This window comes from Macaca fascicularis, chromosome 6 (assembly GCF_037993035.2).
Source record: "Macaca fascicularis isolate 582-1 chromosome 6, T2T-MFA8v1.1".
In the NCBI taxonomy this organism is placed as follows: Eukaryota; Metazoa; Chordata; class Mammalia; order Primates; family Cercopithecidae; genus Macaca; species Macaca fascicularis.
The window spans coordinates 100,501,242-100,527,310 of NC_088380.1; positions in this window are offsets into that span (position 1 = coordinate 100,501,242).

The following is a 26,069-nucleotide window of genomic DNA, read 5'->3' on the forward strand; positions in this document are numbered from 1 at the left end:
TATTATCAAGTGCCTCTTTGAAATAAACACATTTGCTTTCTTGGTTAGCCACCCACTCTCCATTTTTGTTACTTTTACAATGTAGAAGATTGTGTGTCCTTGGAGTGTTTTTTTCCCACTTATAGTAGAATCCCATGTCAGAACCATCACCTACTTATTACCTCCTACACAGTCTATACATAAGACATTGTTTGTTTCTTCTAAGCAAATCTCTTATCCAATTTACAAGAGCTTTAGGAGGTTGTAGCCTATATCAAGTCTGTATATTGGTAAAATGAATGTTGCACAGTGAAATAAACAATAGCCATCTGTAAACAGACTTTAAGAAAATGTAGCCTATGCTTTTCCTGGGCCTCCTGAACCTCAGGGTGAAAAGGGGTTATGTTAATGATAATAAACTTTATCTAGTGCTGACCCCTGCTAACCATCGTAGGACCTCAAACGTTTTGCAAAACTTTTCATTCCATTTGCAAGTATTTCTGGAGGGTCCTCACAGAGCTTTGCAATCAGCCCTGCACTGCCTGCCTGCCGGCAGACTTCTTCCACCCGAGAGAAATTAGCTCTTATCTTTAAAATAAACATAGTTATGAGCGATCCCAGCTGATATTCCTCAAGTGGCTGAGGAACCTCCCAGCATGGAAGTCATCTTAAGCAAAGAGAGAGTCAGGCACCCAAGCTTAGTGTGGTCACTGGGGCGAGTGGGGTGAGTCTGAGGATACTGAACATGTAACATGTTTCAAAATAATAAGTTATTCCAGCATTCATTCAGCATCCACCATTTCTCCTGGCTCCTCCTCACCTCTGCAGGTGCCTGCTGCTGAAGAGGACTGACTTCTGCTGCCCAGGTTGTTGGTCAAAGGGCAGCTATGCCGCCTCCAGTGCTCCCAGTGCTACTGGAAAACCTCCATCCATTGGCTCAGCCTCCTGCTGCCTTGAAAGCTTTCCTCACCTGTGAGAGTTAATGGTGCCAGGAGGAGGTGCTGCCTGGTGTGCCCACACATGGCACTGATGCTGACTGGTCCTACAGCCACTGCCACCAACAACACTCCCTCCTCTTGCTCCCCATAGGGATGCTATGCAGGACCCCAAGCTGTGTGGAAGGTGTTCCCAGTCTCACCAAGTATCTTAAGAAACGTAATGACTCTTTCAGACTCTTCTCTTATTGTTATATGAAACCAAGAAAGTCAGGTTTTGGAAATAAGCTAAGTGTTACATGTTCAGTATCCTCTGACTCACTCCACTCGCCCCAGTGACCCCACTAAGCTTGTGTGTCCCACTCTCTCTTTGCTTAGGATGACTTCCATGCCGGGAGGCTCCTCAGTCACTTGAGGAATATCAGCTGGGATCGCTCATAACAATGTTTATTTTAAAGATAAGAGCTAATTTCTCTCAGGTGGAAGAAGTCTGCAGGCAGGCAGGCAGTGCAGGGTTGATTGTGAAGCTCTGTGAGGTGGTCACGGCCAGCACTACATCAGTCCTCCTGCTCTTCCACACTCAACATGCAACGTCCACTGCATGGCCCTGGGTGGCTGTTCGAGCCTTGGGCACTGTAACTGCATTCCAGCCCGCAGGGAAAAGGAAGGACAAAGAAGGATGTGTCCCTTCTTGAGGATACTTAACATACATAGAATTTACATACATTTCCACTTAACCTCCCATTGGCCAAAACTTGGCTGCAATGAATGCCACATTTAGCTGCACATTTAGCAGCTGGGAAATGTAGTCTCTATTACCAGTACCCCCATGTCCAGCTAAATCAGCAGTTCTACAAGGAAGAAAACAGAGTATACATGTGAGGACAGCTGGGGATCTCCGCAAGAAGACATGGATTTCTTTTGTCTTGCCTTTCTGTGGATTTAAACCTAGTACAGGGAGCAGGGATAGATCATTGAATTTCTTGGGCCACACAGACAAAGGTGTGACAGGACAATGTACTGAGAATGTGATTTGCATTTCATTCTCATACTGTGCATACACTTCCCTTCCTCTGAAAAGGCCGCTAAGCCATGTGTTCCCATGCCTAATAGACTCTTGAGTTTTGAGACTAAAAGCAGAAGCTGCCAGGTACCCAGCAGGTAAAACTGGTTTCCACTTTTGTTTTCAAGGCATAAGTTCATGAAAACAATGACAGTGAAGTATCTGAAAGCAGAAGGAACTTCAAAGTTTGAATAAAGCAAACTTGGGTCAATTTGAGGAGTAGAGGGGCCTTAACACTTCCTGGAGGCTGAAGGGGTCAGGGCCTCGGCCATCCAGCAGGGAGTAGAGACCAGCACCATGCTCACGCTTGGCACTCTGGGACACCCACATATCCCCTATGGGGACGGCCATGTGTTATGGCCCAGGCAGAGGGATATTGGCCCTGAAGCATCTCCTAACCTTGGAAACGGTTCCTATGCTCAAGCTGCCTGTTTCTCAGAGAGCATGAGCAAGGGGAACCCAAAACTAGGGCACCCTGTCCCTGTATTCTACCAGTCAGTTGAGACTGCAATTTAATACTAGGGAAGTAGAGGTGGTCCCCAAAAATGAGACCAAAGATGTATTTACCACCACCACAGGCAGACAGAAGCTTAGGGAGAATCTTACTTTTCAAACACAATGTGTTAAGCCCACATGTTGGTTAATATTGATTCTTGCTATAAAAGGTAGAGCTCAAGTAGGGCTCAGGCCTCCTTCTGGGCATTAACCTTGTGAAGTGTTCTTGCCTAGCTCTGTTGTCTCTGAGGCTACAAGATAGAAGTGGGAATGATATTGGTTACTGAAGAGTGATTCATCTTCCCTCCTTATCTTGCTTCCTTGGTTCTTCGTGTGTTCTGTTTTTCTACATGGATGTAATGCCACATGGTCACGTTTTAGGCTGTAAACTCCTTGAGGGCAGGTCTATTCTGTGACATGGATCACGGGTGTGTACATTGCTTAGAGAACTGGTCATTTCACTGATGCTTTGTCAGATCATAATGGCAGCTGCAATACATGAGCCAGGATTTTTCTGTTTGAACTGGATTACATATAGTACTTAGAAACCAGATCTGGGGCAAAGCTCTCTCTTTGGCAAAGTTGGGGTGGAGATGGAGGGGTTGCTCTCTACTGGCTCTCATGATGGTTCTTTCCCTGTATCTGAGGCTTCTTATAGATCTATATGCCAGAACCAAGTCTCTAAGGGAAACTCAAGGTGTTACAGCCAGTGATACTGATGATTTCGTAGGCAATGTTCTTTTTGTACATTTTAAATGAAAACAGTGGGTTACGAGGAACCATCCTTCAGTTGAGTCATAAAATCCAATTCCTGCCCTCTTGCAGTTAAAAATTCATGAAGTGTTTTCCAAAAGGCTGTTTTGAATCAGGCTTGATTATATTCTCTCTCTCTCTCCTTACTTAAATATTATCTATACATTAAATACTTTTAGAGGTCTTTACTTTTGTCAATGCATTGTAATCTGGTGCTTCTGGCTAATCAAGTATAAATGTTAGACCTAGTTACCACTTAAGTTAAAGAAAAATATAAGCGTCATAGGAAACCAAACAACAACAAATAAAACTGTAAATGTGAGTTAGCTTTACTGCAGTGTGCTACAAAGGTTGGAAATCTTTGAAAATTGGCATGCTGAGGTTGTCTTCTAAAGGTGGATAAACCTGATTGCCACCATGAGGCTGGAGACATTGGTCAGCTGCTGTTTTTACTGTCTAGTGATAGTTCTTTCCAGAGGGAACTTTGGTCCAGAGTGTGGGCGTAAGGGAGAGTGGGGTTGCAATGGATCCCCCTGACAATGAAAACTGTTCTGTCTGGTAATTGGCACACATGCCATCGGTTGGTGATGCCTGCACTAGTACCTCATAACCGGGTTTTAAATAACAGATTTCACAACTGCAGTGTTCTCAAGAGATTTTTTCTTCTACCCTTCTAGGTTCTGTGGCTGTTCCAAGACTTAAATTAACATAAGACAAATTAACAGGAGAAAAATAATTTTAATTATGTGTGTATGCATGGCAGTCCCACAAATACATGAGACTCCAGGAAGCAGCCAGATGACTGAGACTTACATATCATTCTGAGCTACAGGAAGGAATAGGGGTTTGGGGATTTGGAGAGCAGGATGGAAGGTGCAGATAAATTATGGGAAGGTAGAGGGAGGAAAGGTATGGTGAATAAAAGTTGCCTTGAAATGTAGATAAAAGTATCTCAGGTGATAAACTTTTCTCTAAGTAGTTCTCTTCCTGGTACAGTACCTTTACTAATAAAAGTTTTCTTTATAAATATAAATCTCCTTTACAAAAGGGGAAACTTATACTATCTTTTAGGTAGTTGATGGGGAAGTAAAGAGCTTTTCCTTCATTGGTTCATTATCAATTTCCTTTAGCTCAAAATCGTCAGTATACCAAAGTGGCATATTTGAGGGTAACATGTTCTGAACCCTTTCAGTCACATAACTTGCTGCCCTATTGCCATTAAAAATTCGTGAAGCATTTTCAGAAAGGCTCTGGAGAGGCAACGCTGGACCCCAGGTTGCCAAAGTGTCTGAGACAGATCTCAATCAACTTAGAGGTTTATTTTGCCACCGTTGAGGACACACCCAGGAAAAAGAGACACAAGCAACAGTAGGATCTGTGGCCTGTGCTTTTTCCAAAGAGGGTTTTGAGGATTTCATTATTTAAAGGGCAAAGAGTGGCAGGAGGAGAAAAGGAAAATGGGGGTGGGAATGGCAGGGGTAGGTAATGAGGCAAGTGGTCACATTCTTGTGGGGTTGTTTTAGCACTCACTGAGTCCACATGTTACCTGTGAAAGGAACAGGAAGAGAAGCAGCCAATTATGCATTCATCTGGTGCTCAGTAGATCTGCATTTTACGTAGGATAAAGTAAGCACAGAGTACAGGAAGAAGTTAAATATACATTTATCTCAGGGTAGGTGGAGGGATGATTTCTAGTCTATCTTCGTTCCATACCTGTGAAGATAAGCTACACATTTACATTGTCAAGGTGAGATTCAACAGAATTGCATTTTAGGGGGCCAACAAGGAATTTCCTTGTGACTAACTTGTGAGGGAGGCCACCTGGGGAGATGTGTGGCCTTCTATCACTCCAGCTATCTGTTTAGGAACAAAAGGAAGGCAGCTTTTGCATGACTTAGTTCCCAAGCTTAATGTTTTCTGTTAGCATAGTGAGTTTGGGGTCCCAAGATTTTTTTTCCTTTCACACTCTGATCTCAAAGGTCCTAATCTGTGGGGTGTCCTGTGGAGATTCTGGACTCATCCCTTCCCTCTGCTCATGAAGAAGTTCAGTAAATCCTTGTCTATTTTGTGAGCTATTCTGACTCCTCCCTCTACAGCAGGCTCATAGGTGATAAAAGCTAACGTCAGTATCCTTAAGAAAACCTGGAATAGTCATACACAATTAATAATGTAATAGTAATAGCAACAATAATAATGCCACTGTCCTTCTGAAACCTCTCAGAAAAGCAAGCGCACTTCTTTCCCAGAAGTCCCAAACAATCACCTTAAATTTCATCACACCAAATTTGATCGCAGACCCATTCTAGAGTCAATTATCCATGGCCATGAGGTGGGACTATGCTGATTAAGCTAGGCCTGAGCCAGGGCCCCCATTATTAGAACCAGAGGTATTTTGAGCCAAGAGTGTGTAGAGCTGCATTCAAAGTTACAAAGACCTTCTAGGGGTAGGGATGCAAACCCAAACAAGAATGGGGTCATTTCCAAGAGAAAAGGGGATGAATGATGGGAAGATAGCCATAATGTCCATAGCAACTAATAATATTTATTTAGTATTCATTGTATGTTGCCACAGTTTTAAGAGTTTTTCACTTCATTGTCACAAACACAATTAAGTCTCTTGGACAGAGATTCCAAGTTTATGCACATTTTCAGATGAGAATATTAACATTCAGAAAGGCTAAATGACTTGTTAAAGTCATACAGCTAGGAATTGGCAGAGCTAGTATTCAAATCTAGGTGGTCTGACTTCAGAGCTCAAACTCATTCAGCCTTATTCATAATGAAGCATTTTTAAGCTTAGCCAAAGCACATTGAGGGAGACAGCATCATCCTGGGCTTAGATCAAGGGACTCAGAGAATCAGATCCAGTTAATTAGCACAACTTCCTCTCCACCTGTGGCTATGTCATAGTCACCTCTCCAGGCAACCATTGGCCCCTCTTCCGCTGGGCCCCTCCTACTTGCATTTACACCTCCCCTAGGACCAGAAGAAGGCCTTATAAGGTAAGTATGATTTCCTGTAAGCAATATCCCCAAGGGATGGAGCAGCCTTCAGGAGGATACTGAAAAGGCTTCAAGTGGCTCACAAGATGGTGGGGGACAAGAATAGATGCCCACCCCAAGCAGTTGCTTTCCCTTGGATATGATAAGACAAACTCTGATTACTACACAGAAATAGCTCTTATTACTACATCAGAAATAGGGTATTATGATAATTTCTAAGAATTATTTTCATTAAAACCCAAAATTATAGCATGTAAGACATTAGCTAATAGCATTTGTAAGGTTGGCACAAGTGATTATTTCTAGTACCAAGAGATAATGAAGGCTCTTGTGGTGGTGACTAGACCACACAAAATATCACATCCACAGTTATAAATAGTATCTTATTCTGCCTGTCAATTCTCAAGTCGTAGTTCTCTGCATAATCCAGTTTTTGTCCCTGTTTCTTCCCTGAAGAAGTGGGTATTGGGAATTAAGCCAAGAATCTGTAGCAGGACAATTGACATAAACCTGGTGACTACGACTCCTCCTGACAGTGAGATCTTCTCAATCTATCTGATCTATTTGGTGACATTTATTTGGCAGGTTTAAAGGAGTGAAAATAACAGAGAGCTGTCTGGGGTTTGCAGGAAAGTCTTGCCTCTTTATTATTCCTGTGTTCTCAGGTGGTGTCCTGATTCATAATTCATTTTAAGCTGAGTATTTGTGTTCCTTATCAAACAAACCATGTTAATTTCATTAAGTTGGGTGAAGTAAGGATAAAAGGAAGAAACTAAGAGAAAATTTAGTTGGAGCTGTAAGCCTATAGACGGTTAGGAGTCCTTCAGGAAGTGGTAAATGCCAGTTAAAAGGTATTCATATTGTTTTCTGGTCTAAGTTGTGTTCATAAGCATTATAATCATAGGTTTTTGGTTGTTGTTTTCTTTTGGTTTGTTTTTGTTTGTTTGCCAGTTTTATTGAAGTATAATTGAAAGATAAAAATTGTTAGTTTTAATTGAGCCGTGTTTAGGTTTCCAGTTTAAAAAATTAAATAAGCAATAAGATGAGTTGTTACAGTATTTTTGAGACCTGTTTAAGGCAAGTTTCAGGTGATTATAAATAAGCTTTTTGAGATTTCAGTATTTACTTATTTTGGCCCATTTATATGGTTTGGTTATGTCCCCACTCAAATCTCATCTTGAATTATAGTTCCCATAACCCCCACGTGTCATGGGAGAGACCAGATGGAGATAACTGAATCATGGGGGCAGTTCTCCCATCCTGTTCTTGTTCTCACGAGATATAATGGTTTTATAAGGGGCTTCCCCTTTGCTGGGCACTCATTCTGTCTTTTGCCACACTGTGAAGAGGTGCCTTCTGCCATGATTATAAGTTTCCTGAGGCCTTCCCAGCCATATGGAACTGTGAGTCAATTAAACCTCTTTTATTTCTAAATTACCCAATCTTGGGTATCTTTTCAACAGCATGAGAATGGAAGAATACACCCATTCTATATATATTTGGTGAGTTCCTCCTATGTGTCCAGCACCATGTTAGCATTGGAAAAGCTGGTAGATATGACCAAACGTTTCCTACCTGCAGTGGACCTCACTATCTAATAAGAAAGATAAAAAGAAATAAACATAATAATTTCAAATTTGAAAAGTTCTATGAGGGTTAATAACAGAGTGTCAAGAGACAGACTAACATGTGGGAGGGAGGGAGAGAGGAAGGGAGTAGCCTTAGGAAGGCTTCTCTGGGGAGGAGGCTTGTAAATGGAGATGGAGGTGGAACCATGGGAAGGATGAGAAGCCATGCAAATAGAGAAGAAAACAGTATTCTTGGAAGAGGAAAACAGGATGTAAAAAGGCCCTGCAGAGGTAAAGAGTCCTTTACTGAGCTAGAGAAGCCTGAATATGGGCACTATATTGGACAGGGTGATACTGGAAACCAATAATTGAAATATCTATGAAACATTGAAGTGGAAATTTCAAGTAGGCAATTGGATAAAGAGTCTGGAGTCCACAAGTAAGGTCAGGGTGATGCACAGTAGAGACCTGTTAGCATGTCCACAAACGCTTTAAAACAATATAGTGAAGAAGATTGCCCAGGAAGAGAGTACAGAGAAGAGAGAAACTCAAATATTGAGCTATCAATGCAGAAGTCGGAGCCCACAAAAGAGTCAGCCTAGGAGGAGAAAAACTGGAGGAATGGCTTCTTTGAGAAGCCAAAGGAAGGGAGAGGGACCGGTTCAGAATGGTGGAATGATGAGCACATACATTTCTCCCCTTTCTATATCAAGACTGTAGCAAAAAATAGCCATTTTTTTTTAAATTTTCTTTTGAGAATGGCTCTTATTCTCTCTCCCAGACTGGAGTACAGTGGCACAATCCTGGCTCACTGTAACATTGACCTTCCCGGGCTTAGGTGATCCTCCCACCTCAGCCTCCCTAGTAGCTGGGACTACAGGCATGCAAGACCATGCCTAGCTAATTTTTGTACTTTTTATACAGATGGGGCTTTGCCATGTTGCCCAGGCAGATCTGGAATTCCTGAGCTCAAGTGATATGCCAGCCTCAGCCTCCCAAAGTAATGGACTACAGGCATGAGTCACTGCACCCCACTGCAAATAATTTTTTTAAAGACCTAAACCACAACAACAAAGATATCAGGAGACAAGCCATCATAATGGCTTCATGTCAATGATTTCTGGAGGATGGAAAGCAGATGGAAGAGTGATTGAGTGCGACAGATGAGGCCACAGCTCACAGAACACATAGGGGTGGCAGGCTTAAGGAGAGACCCATTCTGTCCTGTGCAGTCCTGGCGCAGTCCAGAACATGCCACGGGTGAAAGAATAGAAGCAAGACTTGGGCTGGAAACAGGGGGATTGATTGGAAGGGAACGTACAGAACTGTTGGTATACCACCACACTCACGCCCACATTTTGAATTTCTGACACAAAAGAAAATCCTCCATAGAAATTGAGACCTACCTCTCCAGTTTCTAGAGATTGCCTTGAATAAATAATGTCTACCTTCCTAAGCAGCACTTTAATGTAAAATCTGTGAGTTGGCAAGGCCTACACGTGTACTAACAGCTTTCAATTAACTTTTTAGTGCCTCATTCCTAAAGTTAGACAATTTAAGATCACTAGATTTTCTTTTTAGGAAAGCCTCCTACAAGAAAGAAAGAGATCAAGATAAATTAACAGGTAAAGATGACACTGGAGGAAGAGAAAATTTAACATATGGAATAGAAAAGAAACTTCATTAAACTTTATTTCACATCCACAGAGAGATTTAAGAAAATATTGCCTCATAACACAAGAAAAGTTTGCACTGAACAAAGGAACCCTCAAAGCCTAAGAAAGATGTCTTGAATATTAAAATGTGACTTCAAAATAAAAAATTCAACAAAAGGAAAATTCAATGTGAACTGTACTCAGAAAGTAGGACAAAAAGTCAAAGAGATAGAAAATACTTAAAAATAAAAGTTAGAGCAAGCGTAGTGGCATGCACCTATAATCCCAGCCACTTGGGAGCCTGAGGCAAGAGAACTGCTTGAACCCAGGAGTTTGAGTCCAGCCTAGGCAACAAAGCAAGACCGCCCATCTCAAAATAACAAAGTTAGAAATGGAGGTTGAAAACCAAAGGATATTTCCAACTGTTCCAACAACTGACTAATGGAAGTTCCAGAAAAAAAATGATAGAAAATAAATTATCAAAGAAATAATACAAGGATATTTCAAACAACTGGGAGGCCTGACTGCAGATTTAAAGGGTCTACTGAGGGCTTATCTTGATGAATGAGAAACAAACACTCATATATAGGCGCATCTTGTTGAAATTTAGCATCAGTAAGGGTATAAACAAGGTCTGAAATTATTTCACAATCAGGGTGTAAAGGAAATAACTTATAAAAAAAATCAAGAATCACCTTCTCTGTCAGAGGGTGGTGTCTCATGCCTGTAATCCCAGCATTTTGGGAGGCCAAGGCAGGAGGATCACTTGAGCCTAGGAGTTTGAGACCAGCCTGGGCAACATAGTGAGACCCTGTCTCTACAAAATATTTAAAAATTGGCCAGGCCATGGTGGTGGGCACCTGTAATCCCAGCTACTCAGGAGGCTGAAGCAGGAGAATCAGTTGAACCTGAGAGGTGGAGGTTGCAGTGAGCTGAGATTGCACCACTGCAATCCAGCCTGGGTGACAAGAACAAAACTCCATCTCAAAAGGAGGAGGAGGACAGTGGAACAACAGTATCCAAAGGCAGTGAGATGTTGAATAGATGAAGTTGTAGACATGTCTATTGTATTTGGCAACATGGAGATCAATGATGTCTTTGACAAGAAAAGTTTTACTGGAGTGATGGTGATGCAGGTTGGTCTGCAGAGGATTAATGGGCAAATAGAAATAAGGAATGAGAGGTAATTACAGAAGTAGAAAACAGTACGGTACAGGTATGGCATTTGAAGAAAATCCAAGGATTTAGGAGTGATGATACATTTTTCTTTCTCTATATTCATCACATTTCTCAAGTAAATCTTTTTTGAACTGTTCTATTAAATCTGTGCATCATGACAGATATGAAATTCTAATCATAATTTGGGATAATACCACGAGAAACGCTCCCCTCCCAAATAATTGGGTAGGTAACGGTCTGACATTTTGATGGGGGGATATTTGTAACAGTATAAACATTTTTTATAGAAAGAAGGAAGCAAATAAGAATATAATATGTGATTTAAATCAGATATGAGGCTGGCATGGGAACTTCTGATCTCATTCTCATTGATAAAAGTTATTAAGCCAAGCTATCTTCTCCTATGAGATGAGCACCTAGAACTCTAATTCTCATATAATTTGAATCTACCCAGTGCTCAAATTAAGCACTTAATATATGTATGGTCTTGGAGAAATACAAATATGACTAAAATATGGAGCCTGTTTCTAAAGAAGAGAAGCTTTCAATACAGTGCCTGGAATATTTGAAGTTCCCTGACTACCTACTGCCTTGTTTGCTTCACACCAGACTGAAGCCCACCCTTGCTGAGCTCTGTCCCATATCCTCTTCATCCAACTCAGTTACCATCCTTCACCCAAAAGCTACGCTTACTCACAACTCTATTTGAACTGGATTCTTTAACCAAAAGATATAAAACCAGTCTGCCTCTTTTCAGTAGATTTTATTAAAATGTCTGAACACATTTTGCTCAAGTTGAAGAATAGACTATCCCTCCTGCTCCCATTTAAGCTTTCCAAGTACTCTCTGTTCCCCTTCAGTCGTGCTATGATTTCAAAAAGCCATCTAATTTGTACTGATGGGGTCACATATGTGTATGATGAGCCATTGATGGCCTTGAGATGAGAACTTTTTATTAAAACACTTCAGTTACTATACTTCTGTGAGCAACACAGGAAGAGAAAAAAAGTCTTATCTTTTCAACTCCCATGGCAACTGACTCATCATTTCCTCTCCAAAGAGGTTACCTCATCTCATTTCACTGTTCTCCATGTTACTATAGACTCTGCCATCTTTGAACCGGCAGAAAAACAAAGGGGGGATAACTTTCTCTTCCTTTGTTTTAGAAGAACTGCTTCCAGGAGTAATCTGATTGTCACTTGGGCCATGCTTCTTTCTTCCCAAGACCAGTCTCAGCACATTTTCCCCATCAAAACTGTAGATACCTAATTTTTATATTTGCTAATGTTTTTGAAGGGAGGAGGAAATTATATTGTATATCATGTAGCAAAAGCGTCCTTTATATCCATATTGATCCTGTCAACTCTTCCCCTAAAGTATCTCCCTGCAGTAGCTTTCATGTTTCCAGCCCTCTCTTTCACTTGGCCTCATTCTTCTCCACCTCTCTAGTAGGCAGGCTCTATCTGTTTTCTCTCCCACCCTTCTGAAAACCCCAGTCAGAGCATGTAATCTACACACAAGGCAAACACTGGTTTAACAGCCAGCGAAAGAAAAATTGTTAGACAAACCAGGTCACCTGGTGTCCTTCAAGCCTTCCGGTGAGTAGCTTCGTTTCAAACCTCCACATAGGTTATGAAGAGCAGTGTCAAGTTCTAGGGATGGGCTCTTTAAAGGAATACAATTACCAGTTAATTTGAAGCATCTAGGAAAGGAGGTGGGTGAATAGTAATTGATAGAGATATGAAACTACATAGCGATATGTGGATATAATCCTTATATCATGCCTATCTGAAAGTAAAAGAATTTTACTTTTCTAATATTTATCTGTTAGAAAAGATAATGTTTGGAAAGCTTTTGGAAATCAACTTGCTTTGGAGATCATTGAAAAGCATGTAGATTAAAAACAGCAAACACCAGGCTAGCAAAGTAAATTACCAATTACCTAAAAGCATTGGAACATGTTATTAAACTTTGGAGCATCTCTTTAATTTCTGAATTGATAATATAGTCGGAATTAATGTGCAAATTAGGAGATGTTCAAGTATTTTAAAAATGGTCCTGTACTAACCTCAACCTTAGTTTTGCAACATTTGTTTTTTTTAAATTAAAAAAAAAAAACAGAAAATGTAACATTGAAACACTGCCTCTTCAGTCATACATAAGACCCCTATATACACACCTCTCCCTCAGCTACATGATCTTCTTGTCAGAAGTGAAATGAGCTTTTGGATACTGTCTCTGTATCACATCATAAGATATAGAAATATCAAGTTACTCTAATTTGAGGTTTGGTGTTTAAAAAAATCTCAGGAAGTGAAGATCAAAAATCAATATCAAATGACTCAGAGAGGTACTCTGCTGCTGTCATGTCACCCAAAGAGGAAGCACTTCATATTTGGTCAATCTGGTAGCAGCATATCACTCTGAATTTTATAGGAAATAGGCCACAGAACTTTCATTATAATGATCTTGCTAAATCAGTGACTAACATTTGCAGTTAAAACAAATCCAGACTCTGTTCTCTCTTATTTGTATTTTCTCATAAAAGTATGTATGAAGACAATCACAGCAAATGTCAAAATATCACTATGTTTTAAGATTCAGCAGAACTGACTCATAGTGCTCAAAGTTCAGGGATATAGTGAGTCGTTGAGGAATAACAGAAAAACTTAAGAGCCAAAGTCTTGGAACAACACACTTAGAGCCTGTTCTAATGGACAATGCAACCTTTATATCATGCCACTTGTTTGAAGTGGCAGCTTTTATTCTGTTATTAGGTGTATAAATGTTTACAATTGCGTATCTTCTTAATTGACATTTTATTCTTTTGTGAAGTGACAATTTTTATTCTAAACAATTTTGGTTTTTGTGAAATTTGATATTAATATAGCCATTCAAACTTCCTTTTGATTCATGTTTCTATGTCATCACATTTCCATCCTTTTACTTTTAACCATCACTTTTCATCCTTTTGTTTTTGCTCTGTCTTGTAAAGTTCTATAGGTTTTGACAAACATGTCATGTCATGTATCCGCCATAATAGTATCATACAGAACAGTTGCACTGCCCTAAAAATTCCCTGTGTTTCACCTCTTCATCCCTGTCTCCTCCCCTAAACCACTTATATTAAAAGTGATTTTCCCGTGTCTGTTGGCTGTATGAATGTCTTCTTTTGAGAACTGTCTGTTCATATCCTTTGCCCACTTTTTGATGGGGTTGTTTATTTTTTTCTTGTAAATTTGTTTGAGTTCTTTGTAGGTTCTGGATATTAGCCCTTTGTCAGATGAGTAGATTGCAAAAATTTTCTCCCATTCTGTAGGTTGCCTGTTCACTCTGATGGTAGTTTCTTTTGCTGTGCAGAAGCTCTTTAGTTTAATTAGATCCCATTTGTCAATTTTGGCTTTTGTTGCCATTGCTTTTGGTGTTTGAGACATGAAGTCCTTGCCCATGCCTATGTCCTGAATGGTATTACCTAGGTTTTCTTCTAGGGTTTTTATGGTATTAGGTCTAACATTTAAGTCTCTAATCCATCTTGAATTAATTTTCATATAAGGAGTAAGGAAAGGATCCAGTTTCAGCTTTCTACTTATGGCTAGCCAATTTTCCCAGCACCATTTATTAAATAGGGAATCCTTTCCCCATTTCTTGTTTTTCTCAGGTTTGTCAAAGATCAGATGGCTGTAGCTGGGTATATACCCAAAGGATTATAAATCATGCTGCTCTAAAGACACATGCACACATATGTTTATTGCGGCACTATTCACAATAACAAAGACTTGGAATCAACCCAAATGTCCATCAGTGACAGACTGGATTAAGAAAATGTGACACATATACACCATGGAATACTATGCAGCCATAAAAAAGGATGAGTTTGTGTCCTTTGTAGGGACATGGATGCAGCTGGAAACCATCATTCTCAGCAAACTATCACAAGAACAGAAAACCAAACACCGCATGTTCTCACTCATAGGTGGGAACTGAACAATGAGATCACTTGGACTCGGGAAGGGGAACATCACACACCGGGGCCTATCACAGGGAGGGGGGAGGGGGGAGGGATTGCATTGGGAGTTATACCTGATGTAAATGACGAGTTGATGGGTGCTGACGAGTTGATGGGTGCAGCAGAGCAACATGGCACAGGTATACATATGTAACAAACCTGCACATTATCCACATGTACCCTAGAACTTAAAGTATAATAAAAAAAAATAATAAAAAAAGTGATTTTCCCTGTATCAATAGTAAATAAACAATAAGTTAATCTAAAAGAATCGATTTCTCATAGGCAGCACATAATTTGATCTTCCTTTTTAAACCTAATCCTGCAATTGCTGCCTTTAATTGGTGTATTTACACTTAATGTGACTACTGAGATGGTTGGGTTTAAGTCTACCACCTTGTTTTCTATTTGGCCAATCTGTCCTTAGTTTATTTTTTTCTGCCTTATCATGAATTAATTATTTACGTGATTTTATTTTTTCTTCTTTGTTGGCTTATTAAACATAGCTTTGTTTAATGGCTGTTTTAGTATTTATACTATACATCTTTATCTTCAAATATGTATAGTATAAGAATCTTAAAATAGTATATTCCCATTTCTCCCCTCCTAGTGTTATGCTATTGTTGGCTACAAATCTGTTTATACATATAAGCTCCACAATGTGTTGTTTCTATTTTTTTGTTTTAAACAGTTAATTATACTTTTAAAATATTTAAATCATAAGGAAAAGATCAGCCCATGTAGTTACTGGTCGTATTGCTTTTCGTTTCTTTATATAATCCCTATCTCCACCTGTTACCATTCTCCTTCTGCCTAAAGGACTCTTCAAAACATTTCTTTTCTTGTCGCACATTTCTGCTGTTTATGAATCCTTTCAGATTTTGTATGTCTGAAACTGTATTTATTTTACCTTTATTTTTATTATTGCAGTAACTTTTTATTAATGACTATTTTTAGAGCAGTTTTAGATTCACAGAAAAAATAAGCAAATAGTACAGAAAGCTTTCACATATCCCCATATATACAGTTTCTCTACTATTAACATCTCACTTTAGGATAGTACGTTTGTTAAAATGAGCAAACCAATGTTGATACACTACTATTAACTAAAATTCATAGTTTATTTAGATTGCTTTAGTTTTTACTTAATGTTCTTCTTCTGTTTCTGGATCTCATCCAGGATACCACATAACTTGTAGTTCTCAGGTTTCCACAAGTTCCTCTAAGCTCTGGTAGTTTCTCAGACTTTTGTTGTTTCTGATGACCTTGGCAGTTATGAGGATATTGGTCAACTATGATGTAGGATGCTCCTCTATTGGAAACTGCCTGATATTTTTCTCATGTAAGCTATAGAGGTATGGGTTTGGGGGAGAAAAATTACAGAAGTAAAGTGCCATTTTCATTGTATATACTATCAACAAGATTGATCACTGATGATGTTGACCTTGATCTCCTGGCTGAAGCAGTTTTTGTCAGGTTTGTCCACTGTGAGGTTACTCTTTTTCCCCCTTTCCCATGTGCTCTTTGGCAAGAAGTCACAATGCACGGAACATCCCTAAGGAGTGTAGAGTCGTGTTTCCTTCCCTGTAGAGTGGAATATCTACATAATGTACTTGAAATTCTTTCGTATGAGAGACTTGTCTCCTCTCTCATTAATTAATTTATGAAATCATTTATGTATATCATTATGGTCACATGAATATCGATTTTATATTTTAGATTATAACCCAATACTATTTTATTTTTTGCTCAAATTCTTCCAGCTTTGGCTACTGAGAGTTCTTTCAGTTGACTCTTGCGTCCTTTAAACATATATCAAAGTGTTTGTTGATTTTTAAAAAAAATTTTTGAGCACTTCTTTATTTTTGACACTACAAGTTGCTAGGCTCCTCAGGCTCATATTGCATATTGTCTTCCCCAGTCCTAGAAACAGCCATTTCTTTTCTAGAATCAATCCCCCGACCTCCTAAATGATGTTTTTAATTTGCACACATGACGGTTTGTTCTTTATGTTGTAAAACTCTACAGGTTTTGACAAACACATCAAGTCATGTATTCACCATTATAGTATTACACAGAACAGTTTCCCTGCCCCAAAAATCCACTGTATTTCACCTATTCATTCCTGTCTCTTCCCCTAAACCTCTGGCAACCAGTGAGTTTTTACTGTTTGTATAGTTTTTTCCTTTTCCAGAATGTCACATAATTGAAATTACGTAGTATATAGCCATTTCAGACTGATTTCTTTCAATTAGCAATATTATTTAAGCTTTCTCCACATTGTTTTAGAGCTTGATATCTCTTTTCTGAATTATAATGCTGAATAATATTCCCTTGTATGCATATACCAGAGTTTATCTGCCTATCTATGGAAGGACATCTTGGTTGCTTTCAGTTTTTGGCAATTATTAGTAAAGCGGCTATGAAGATTCATGTGCATGTTTTTGTATAAACAGCTTTTAAATTCAATTGGCTAAATACCTAGCAGTGCAACTGCTGGATCATGTGTTAAGAAAAAACAGTTTTGTAAGAAACTATCAAACTGCCTTCCAAAGTGGCTTTACCATTTTGCATTCCACTAGCAATGAATGAGAGTTCATATAGTTCCACTTCCTCACCAGAATTTGGTATTGTCGGTTTTTTTATTTTAGCTATTCTAATGGATGTGTAGTGGTATCTAATGGCTGTTTTAATTGCAAACTTTTAATGACAAATGATGTTGAACATCTTTTCATATGATTATTTGCCATAAGGCACCAAAGATCTGTGTATTTTCTTTCATGAGATATCTGTTCTTATATTTTGCCCATTTAAACTTTTGTTCTGTTTTGTTTTCTTATTGTTTAAGAGTTATTTATATATTTTAGATACAAGTTATTTATAAGATATATGTTTTACAACTAGTCTATGGCTTGTCATTCCATTCAATTAACAGTGTCTTTTCCAACAAACATATGAAAAAAAGCTGATTATCACGGGTAATTAAAATATTGCAAATCAAAACCACGATGAGATGCCATCTCACACCAGTTAGAATGACAATCATTAAAAAGTCAGGAAACAGATGCTGGAGAGGATGCGGAGACATAGGAACACTTTTACACTGTTGGTGGGAGTGTAAATTAGTTCAACCATTGTGGAAGACAATGTGGCGATTCCTCAAGAATCTAAAACCAGAAATAATATTTGACCCAGCAATGCCATTACTGGATATATACCCAAAGGATTAACAATCATTGTACTATAAAGACACATGCATATGTATGTTTATTGCAGCACTATTTACAACAAACACATGGAACCAACCCAAATGCCCAACATTCATAGACTGGATAAAGAAAATGTGGCACATATACAGCATGAAATACTACGCAGCCATAAAAAAGGATGAGTTCATGTCCTTTGCAAGGACATGAATGAAGCTGGAAACCACCATTCTCAGCAAACTAACACAGGAACAGAAAACCAAGCACCACATGTTCTCACTCATAAGTGGGAGCTGAACAATGAGAACATGTGGACACAGGGAAGGGAACATCACCCACTGGGGCCTATCGGGGGTGGGGGACTATGAGAGGAATAGCATTAGGAGAAATACCTAATACATGTGGGGCTTAAACCTAGATGACGGGTTGATGGGTGCAGCAAATCACCACGGCACATGTATACCTATGTAACAAACCTGCACATTCTGCACACGTACCTCAGAACTTAAATTATAATAATAAATAAATAAAAAAAAATGTATTTTACAGAACAGAAATTTTAATTTTAATAAGTCCAACTAATCAATTTTTTTTTCATAGTCTGTGCTCTTGGTGTATGTAAAAATTTATTGACAAACCCAAAATCACCCAGAATTTCCCCTACATTATCTTCTAGAAGTTTAATAGTTTTAATTTTGTATGTATGCCTATGACCCATTTAAATTTGTTTTTGTTTGTTTGCATTTGGACATCCAGTTGTTTCTATACCACTTGTTGAAAAGATTATTCTTTCTCTATAAATTACCTTTGCTCCTATGTCAGGATCAGTTGGTTATATTTGTATGAATCTGTTTCTGGGCTCTCTATTCTGTTCTATTGATCTATCTGTCTATTATTTTGTCAGTACCCAATACCATACTCTCTTGGTCACTGTAGCTTTACAGTGAGTCTTGAAGTGAGGTAATGTCAGTCCTCCATTTGCTTCTTCTTCAATGTTGTGTTGGCTGTTCTGGGTATTTGCCTTTCCATATAAACTTTAGAATTAATGTGTCAATAACTGAAAACAGCCTGCTGAGATTTTATTGTGATTGCATTGAGTCTGTAGAGCAAAGGGGAAAAAAATTGATATCTTGACAATATTAGGTCTTCCAATCCATGAACATGGACTAGCTCTCCATTTATTTAAATATTCTTTGTTGTTTTCTATTATTTTTTAGTTGTAGGCATATGGATCCTGTACATATTTTGCTAGATTTATACATATTTCATTTTATGCTAATGTAAATGTTATTGTGTTTTTAATTTCAAATTCCAATTGTTCATTGCTGGTATAAAGAAAAGTAATTACATTTATATATTAACCTTGCATCCAGCCACATTGTTATAACCACTTATTGGTTCTAGAAGGACTAGAATAACTTGTTGATGATGACTCTTTGGGATTTTTTACATAGATGATCATGTTATCTGTGAACAAATTCAGTTCCTGGACTACCTGTGAAGTGGTATAGTGTTATGTGAAACTGGATTAGATTAGTTGTAAATTTATATTATAATTTTAAGGAAACCAATAAAACATTAACAAAAAAAGAAGTATAATTGATAAGCTGAGAGATAAAAATTGAATAATAATAATAATTCTAATCAAAACCACAAAAGATAAAAGGAGATTCAAAAAAAATAAGTGCAATGAATAGAAAAGAGTTAAAAACATTGTAGATATTAACCCAACATATCAATAATCACCTTAAATGTGAATTTAAGTACAGCAATGAAAAAACAGAGAGTTTAGGAGTGGATAAAAAAAACACACACAACTATATTGTCCACAAGAAACTCACTTTAAATATAAAGACACAGACTAAAAGTAAAGTTATGAAGAGAGATATATTGTACTAACACTAAACAAAATTAACTAGGAATTGCTATATTATTTTAAAAGAAAACAGACTTCAGAACAATTAAGAGTATTAATGACAAAACGGGGCATTATCTAATGACAAAGAGGTCAATTCTCCAAGAAAATACACCTTGGAAATTGTCTCTAGGAAGTAAGCTGGGGCAACTGTAGAGCTGACTTTCTTTCTTTCTCATCTCTCAAAGATCACTGTCTTTTGTTGTCTGATGTCCAATGTCTAGAAAACCTTTGTTTTATATATTTTATCTGGTCTCTTAATTATTTCATGTAAGAGGATAAATCCAATCACTGTTACTCCATTTTGGTTGGAAGCAAGAATCTCATAAGTATTCAGCAAAACAAGCAAACTTTTAATAAGAATCTGCATTTCCACATGATGGGTATGTTAGTCCTATGGACATGGCCTCATTGCTGGACTTTCCTAGATATGAAATGAAGCAATGATATGGGGAATGCTTTGACAGAGGCATTCTTTCTGTGAGTTTACAGATGGCCGGGCTGCCAGAATCATTATGTGCAAGGAAGGCAAATCCATATACTGAATTGTTTCATTTCCAATAGAAATAAATCTCTGCCTCTCCATGATGGAAGAGGTCTAATCAATGTGCCACCAAGTGATTTGCCAGTTTCTCCAGGTAATGATGCCATATCAGGGCTGTGTTGGTCTCTGCTGTTGACAGATTAAGCATTCATTAGTAATGTTAGACAGGTCAGCCTTAGTAAGAAGTCTATATTGTTAAGCCCAGCATAGCCTCTATCCATATCACCATGACCACTTATTTCATAGGCCCATTAAGCAGCAACTGAAATGGCCAAGGAATGAGGCTGACTGACATGCATGGAGTGTGTCATTTTTCTTCACTTGATTGTTAAGATTAAGACTTCCTTTGAAGTGAATGCCCTTTGATAACTATTTACATGGCATACAAATACCTTCACCATCTGTGCCCACTCACTATCTTTAGTTTAACCACATCTCTTCCCTAGACTTATTTGTCACCAATGTCTCAACCTTGTTCCTTCGAAGTCACTGACTGTTATTCAAGCAGTTAGCCATTGCCTGTGAATACATTAATTTTTTATTTCTGGCCATCTCTTAGTACTGGAAAAGTGAATAATTAAATGTACTGCTTAAAGTTCTGCCCACTGGGCAGATTTCCTTTATTATAATCCTGTAATTTTATTTCTTATAATAAATAATTATAATTATTAATTATAATAAAGGAAAACTGATTTCCTTTATTATAATCCTGTAGGGTTACCTCTGACTGTGACTATAGTATTATAGCTGTCCACTATTGGATAGTGTCAACATAATGTGCAGACCCATCCATAAGTTAGATTTATTTTTCTTCTTCAGATAGGTGGTGGTTTGGAACATCCTAGAAGGCCAAAGTCATAACTTGAGAGAGAGATGATGCAACACTAACTCGGGTTAAAGGGTTCTGAGTCACCTGCTCGGTTTACTTATTGGCTCTGCCCAAGTTTTGTCTTTTATATTTTATTTCCACTTGATTATATATTGCTTCTTACCCAGTCAACCTTATAGCTAGGTGTGTCAAGAAACACCCAGTTCATAATGGAAAGCTCAGAACACATAGTTACCTGACGTCCCATGGTTAGAGATTGTATCTCTTTTCTAAACTTAGTATAAAGACAGAAGTTGTTTCTCAAAATGGAAATAGTTATCTACAAAAAAAAAATTTCTCCAAAATCCTACAGGTATTCACTATGACTTTCCCATTAATGCCTGCCAGAAGATCCATACAGTATCTCTATTTGTCACATACACTTCAAGTATCATTGGATCTGGTGAATCATAAGGTTCTTTATGTGACTCTATATGGATCAAAGAAGCACACTCAAATCCAGCATATGCCTCCAAAATACCAAAAGGCACATCAAGTATTGCACCTTTTTTTCCACTCTATAGTTCTCACATGTCTTCCTAAGTGAATGCTATTTGTTGTGTATCATATTCAATTAGCATAGTGTCATCAAAATAGTGAACTAATGTGATGGTTTCTGAAATGCGAAAATGATCAAGGTCTCCAGACTGTAGTATTGCAGAGAGCAGGAAAACTGACATAGCCCTAAAGCAAGGCTCTGAATGTGAACCATACCACACCAGGTTAAAGCAAACTGCTTTGGGTGATTCTTGCAAATTGATATGGAGGAAAATATACTTTCCATGTTAAGGCTGGAAAACAAGTACTAGAGATGCTTTATGCAGTAAAAATATTATACTTGGGATAGCACCTGAGTATTCAGGTGGTTAAGGAAATTGGCTCATGAGATTTAATTATGGGTCCCAAAAAGTCCCATAATATGTCATATGCAAGCTGGAGAACCAGGAAAGCCAGTGATGCAATTCAGTATGAATCTGAAAGGCCTGAGGACAAGTGTAACATCGTATAATTCCCAGTTCAAGGCTGAAAGCATAAGAACCAGAAGGAAGGAGGGTGCCACTTGTATAAGTCCTTGACTCTGAAGGTCCAAGGACCAGTCCAAGGGCAGGAGACAGATGTCCCAGCTCAAGAAGAGAAAGAACTCACCCTTCTTCTGCCTTTTTGTTCTATTTGGCCCTCAACAGATTGGATGATGTTCACTAACACTGGTGTGGACGATCTTCTTTACTCATTCTATTGATTCAAATGCTAGTTTCTGGAAACACCCTCACAGACACACACAGAAGCAATGTTTCACCAGCTGCCTTGTCAACTTTTAACTCGGACTAGTTGACATATAAAATTAACCATCTTAAACTACAATTGGAGTCACTCCCTGATTAAGGTTGTGATAATCCACAGTCATTCTCTGAGATCCTTTGACTCAGGACAAACAGGTGAGTCAAATGGGGTCGTGATAGACTACTATCCTTACTTCTTTCAAGTCTTTAATGGTGGCATTAATCTCACCTATTTGGGGGGTGCGGTGCAGTATTGCTTTTGGTTCACAATCTTGGTAGGAAGTGGAAGAAAGTTCCAAGGTCTGAGATCCAATATGGGAATTCTGCCAATAACAAAGTATGTCTATTCCAATCTACATTCAAAAGCTGGGCAAATAAACACAATGTAAGTCTTTGAGCCAACTTGAGCCAGACTTGAGCTAAGACTCCATCTATTACCTGCAATCATAAGCTCTCACTTTGACAGACAGGCCACGTGGCATTTTAAGTCCCCAGAAAGTAGACAATTCAGAGTGAGTATCCAAGTAATTCCCTCAAAGATCTGGGTATTTTTTTTTCCTCCAGTACAAAATCACCGTAGGTCCTCTAAGAAAAGCTTGGAGAAAGATTTACATTTAGGTACTTTCAATTCTCAATGAGGCAACAAGAATCAGACCCCTTTTTAATCAAAAAGGATTTGGGGTTTGTGAATTGACAGTGGAGGCTATGATTCTCCACTGTGGTAACTCAATCAGATTTTTGACAACCATAGCTAGAGACTTTATAATGTGATATGGATCAACCAATACTCTAGTAAATTGCCCATCTATTTTGTTCTTAGGGACACTGTGATCAATTAGCTACCATCAAGGATCCTGCAGAAAAACGCATTCTGATTACCATGACTTTTCTGCTGTCCTTTGTGGTAGATGCACACCCCCCACCAAGCCTCCTGTTTGGCTGTTAAGTGCTGCTGCCAGCCTCTGCTACTCTGGACATCATTGTCCTCACTGAAATTCAGAAAACTCCTATTTCAAATCAAAACCCCCTATGACAATATTCTGCCTACAAAGGGGAAACAACCCAAGAATTTTCAAGGACGCTGGTACTCTTCTCCCTAGTTTATTTCTCAGTGCCTCAATAAAGGGAGCATCTTCTTGGTAGGGCTGCCAGATTCGGCCACAAAAAAAAAAAAAAAAAAAAAAAAAAAGATTCCCAGTTAAATTTGAACATCAGATAAGTACAAACATTCAGTATAAGTATGTTCCTGCTCTAGCCCTGAGTTTTCCCCAGGCCAGAGTTCGTTCATAGCTGTCAAGCAGAGTATGCAGAGCAGGGCAAGGAAGCAAGGACTAGGCTTGGCAAGCCCAAGGTGAGCATTGATGGGTGACCCACATGCTACCGGTCACTGCAAGAAAATTACAAGGAACCAGGAAGAGAAGCATCCTTACTGTGGTGACCTTCCAGCACTCTCTACTGGCAAGGGAAAATCTACTAGCTTACAGGAGCCAGCTCCAGTATCTCCAACAGGGCAATAAAGTGTAGATTTGAAGCTACAAGTCAGCTGGTTTTAATTAACTGGCACAAGTACAAATGATAAATTTCTGTGATACAAGCACATGAATGCACAAGTCAATGGCATGGACCAAAATTCCAAAATAGACTCAAAGGCATGCTGGCATTTGGCATATGATAAATTAGGCATTTCAAATAAATGGAGGAAAAGTGATTATTCCAAAATTGGAGTCATCAAAAAGTGAAGCAAACTAGGCCCTTACTTCATTTCTTTTACTAAAATTGTAGGTAGATAAAAATAAATAAATGTTAAAAAAATTAAACTGAAGATGGCCGAATAGGAACAACTCCAGTCTATAGCTCCCAGTGAGATCAACACAGAAGACGGGTGATTTCTGCATTTCCAACTGTGGCACCTGGTTCATCTCACTGGGACTGGTTGGACAGTGGGTGCAGCCCACGGAAGGCAAGCCAAAGCAGGGCAGGGCGTTGCCTCACCCGGGAGGTGCAAGGGGTCGTGGGATTTCCCTCTCCTAGCCAAGGGAAGCCATGAGTGACTGTACCTGGAGGAACAGTGCACTCTTGCCCAAATACTGCACTTTTCCCATGGTCTTCACAATTGGCAGACCAAAAGATCCCCTCCTGTGCCTGGCTTGGCGGGTCCCACACTCATGGAGCCTTGTTCACTGATAGCTCAGCAGTCTGAGATAGACCTGGGATGGGGAAGTTTGGTGAGGGGAGGGGCATCTGCCATTGCTAAGGCTTCAGTAGGCAGTTCTATCCTCACAATGTAAACAAAGCTGCAGGGAAGCTTGAACTGGGCAGAGCCCACTGTAGCTTAACAAGGCCTACTGCCTCTTTAGATTCCAGCTGTGGGTGCAGGGCATATATGAACAAAAGGCAGCAGACAACTTCTCCAGACCTAAACACCCTTGCCCGACAGCTCTGAACAGAGCAGTGGTTCTCCCAGCACAGCGTTTGAGCTACGATAACGGACGGACTGCCTCCTCAAGTGGGTCCCTGACCCCCATGTAGCCTGACTGGGAGACACCTCCCAGTGAGGGCCGACAGACACCTCATACAGCGGTGCCCCTCTGGGATGAAGCTTCCAGAGAAAGGATCAGGCAGAAATATTTCCTGTTTTGCAGCCTCTGCTGGTGATACCCAGGCAAACAGGGTCTGGAGTGGACCACTAGAAGAGACCTTCAACTGAGGGGCCTGTCTGTTAGAAGGAAAACTAACAAACAGAAAAGAATAGCATCAACGTCAACAAAAAGGACATCCACACCAAAAGCTCTTCCGTAGGTCACCAACATCAAAGACCAAAGGTAGATAAAACCACAAAATGTGGAGAAACCAGAGCAGAAAGGCTGAAAATTCCAAAAACCAGAATGCCTCTTCTACTCCAAAGGAACACAACTCCTTGTCAGCAAGGGAACAAAACTGGACAGAGAATGAGTTTGACGAGTTGACAGAAGTAGTCTTCAGAAGGTCCGTAATAACAAACTTCTCTGAGCTAAAGGAGCATGTCCTAAACCATCTCAAGGAAGCTAAAAATCTTGAAAAAGGGTTAGACAAATGGCTAAATAGAATAACCAGAGTAGAGAAGAGCTGAAATGACCTGATGGAGCTGAAAACCACAGTAGGAGAACTTCATGAAGCATACACAAGCTTCAATAGTCTATTCGATTAAGCGGAAGAAAGGATATCAGTGACTGAACATCAAATTAATGAAATTAAGCAAGAAGACTGGATTAGAGAAAAAAGAGTGCAAAGAAATGAACAAAGCCTCCAAGAAATATGGGACTATGTGAAAAGATCAAATCTATGTTTGATTGGTGTACCTGATAGTGATGGAGGAAATGGAACCAAGTTAGAAAACACTCTTCAGGATATTATCCAGGAGAACTTCCCCAACCTAGCAAGGCAGGCCAACATTCAAATTCAGAAAATACAGAGAACATCACTAAGATACTCCTTGAGAAAAGCAACCCCAAGACACATAATTGTCAGATTCACCAATGTTGAAATGAAGAAAAAAATGTTAAGGGCAGTCAGAGAGAAGGTCAGGTTACACACAAAGGGAAGCCCATCAGACTAACAGCAGATCTCTCTGCAGAAACCCTA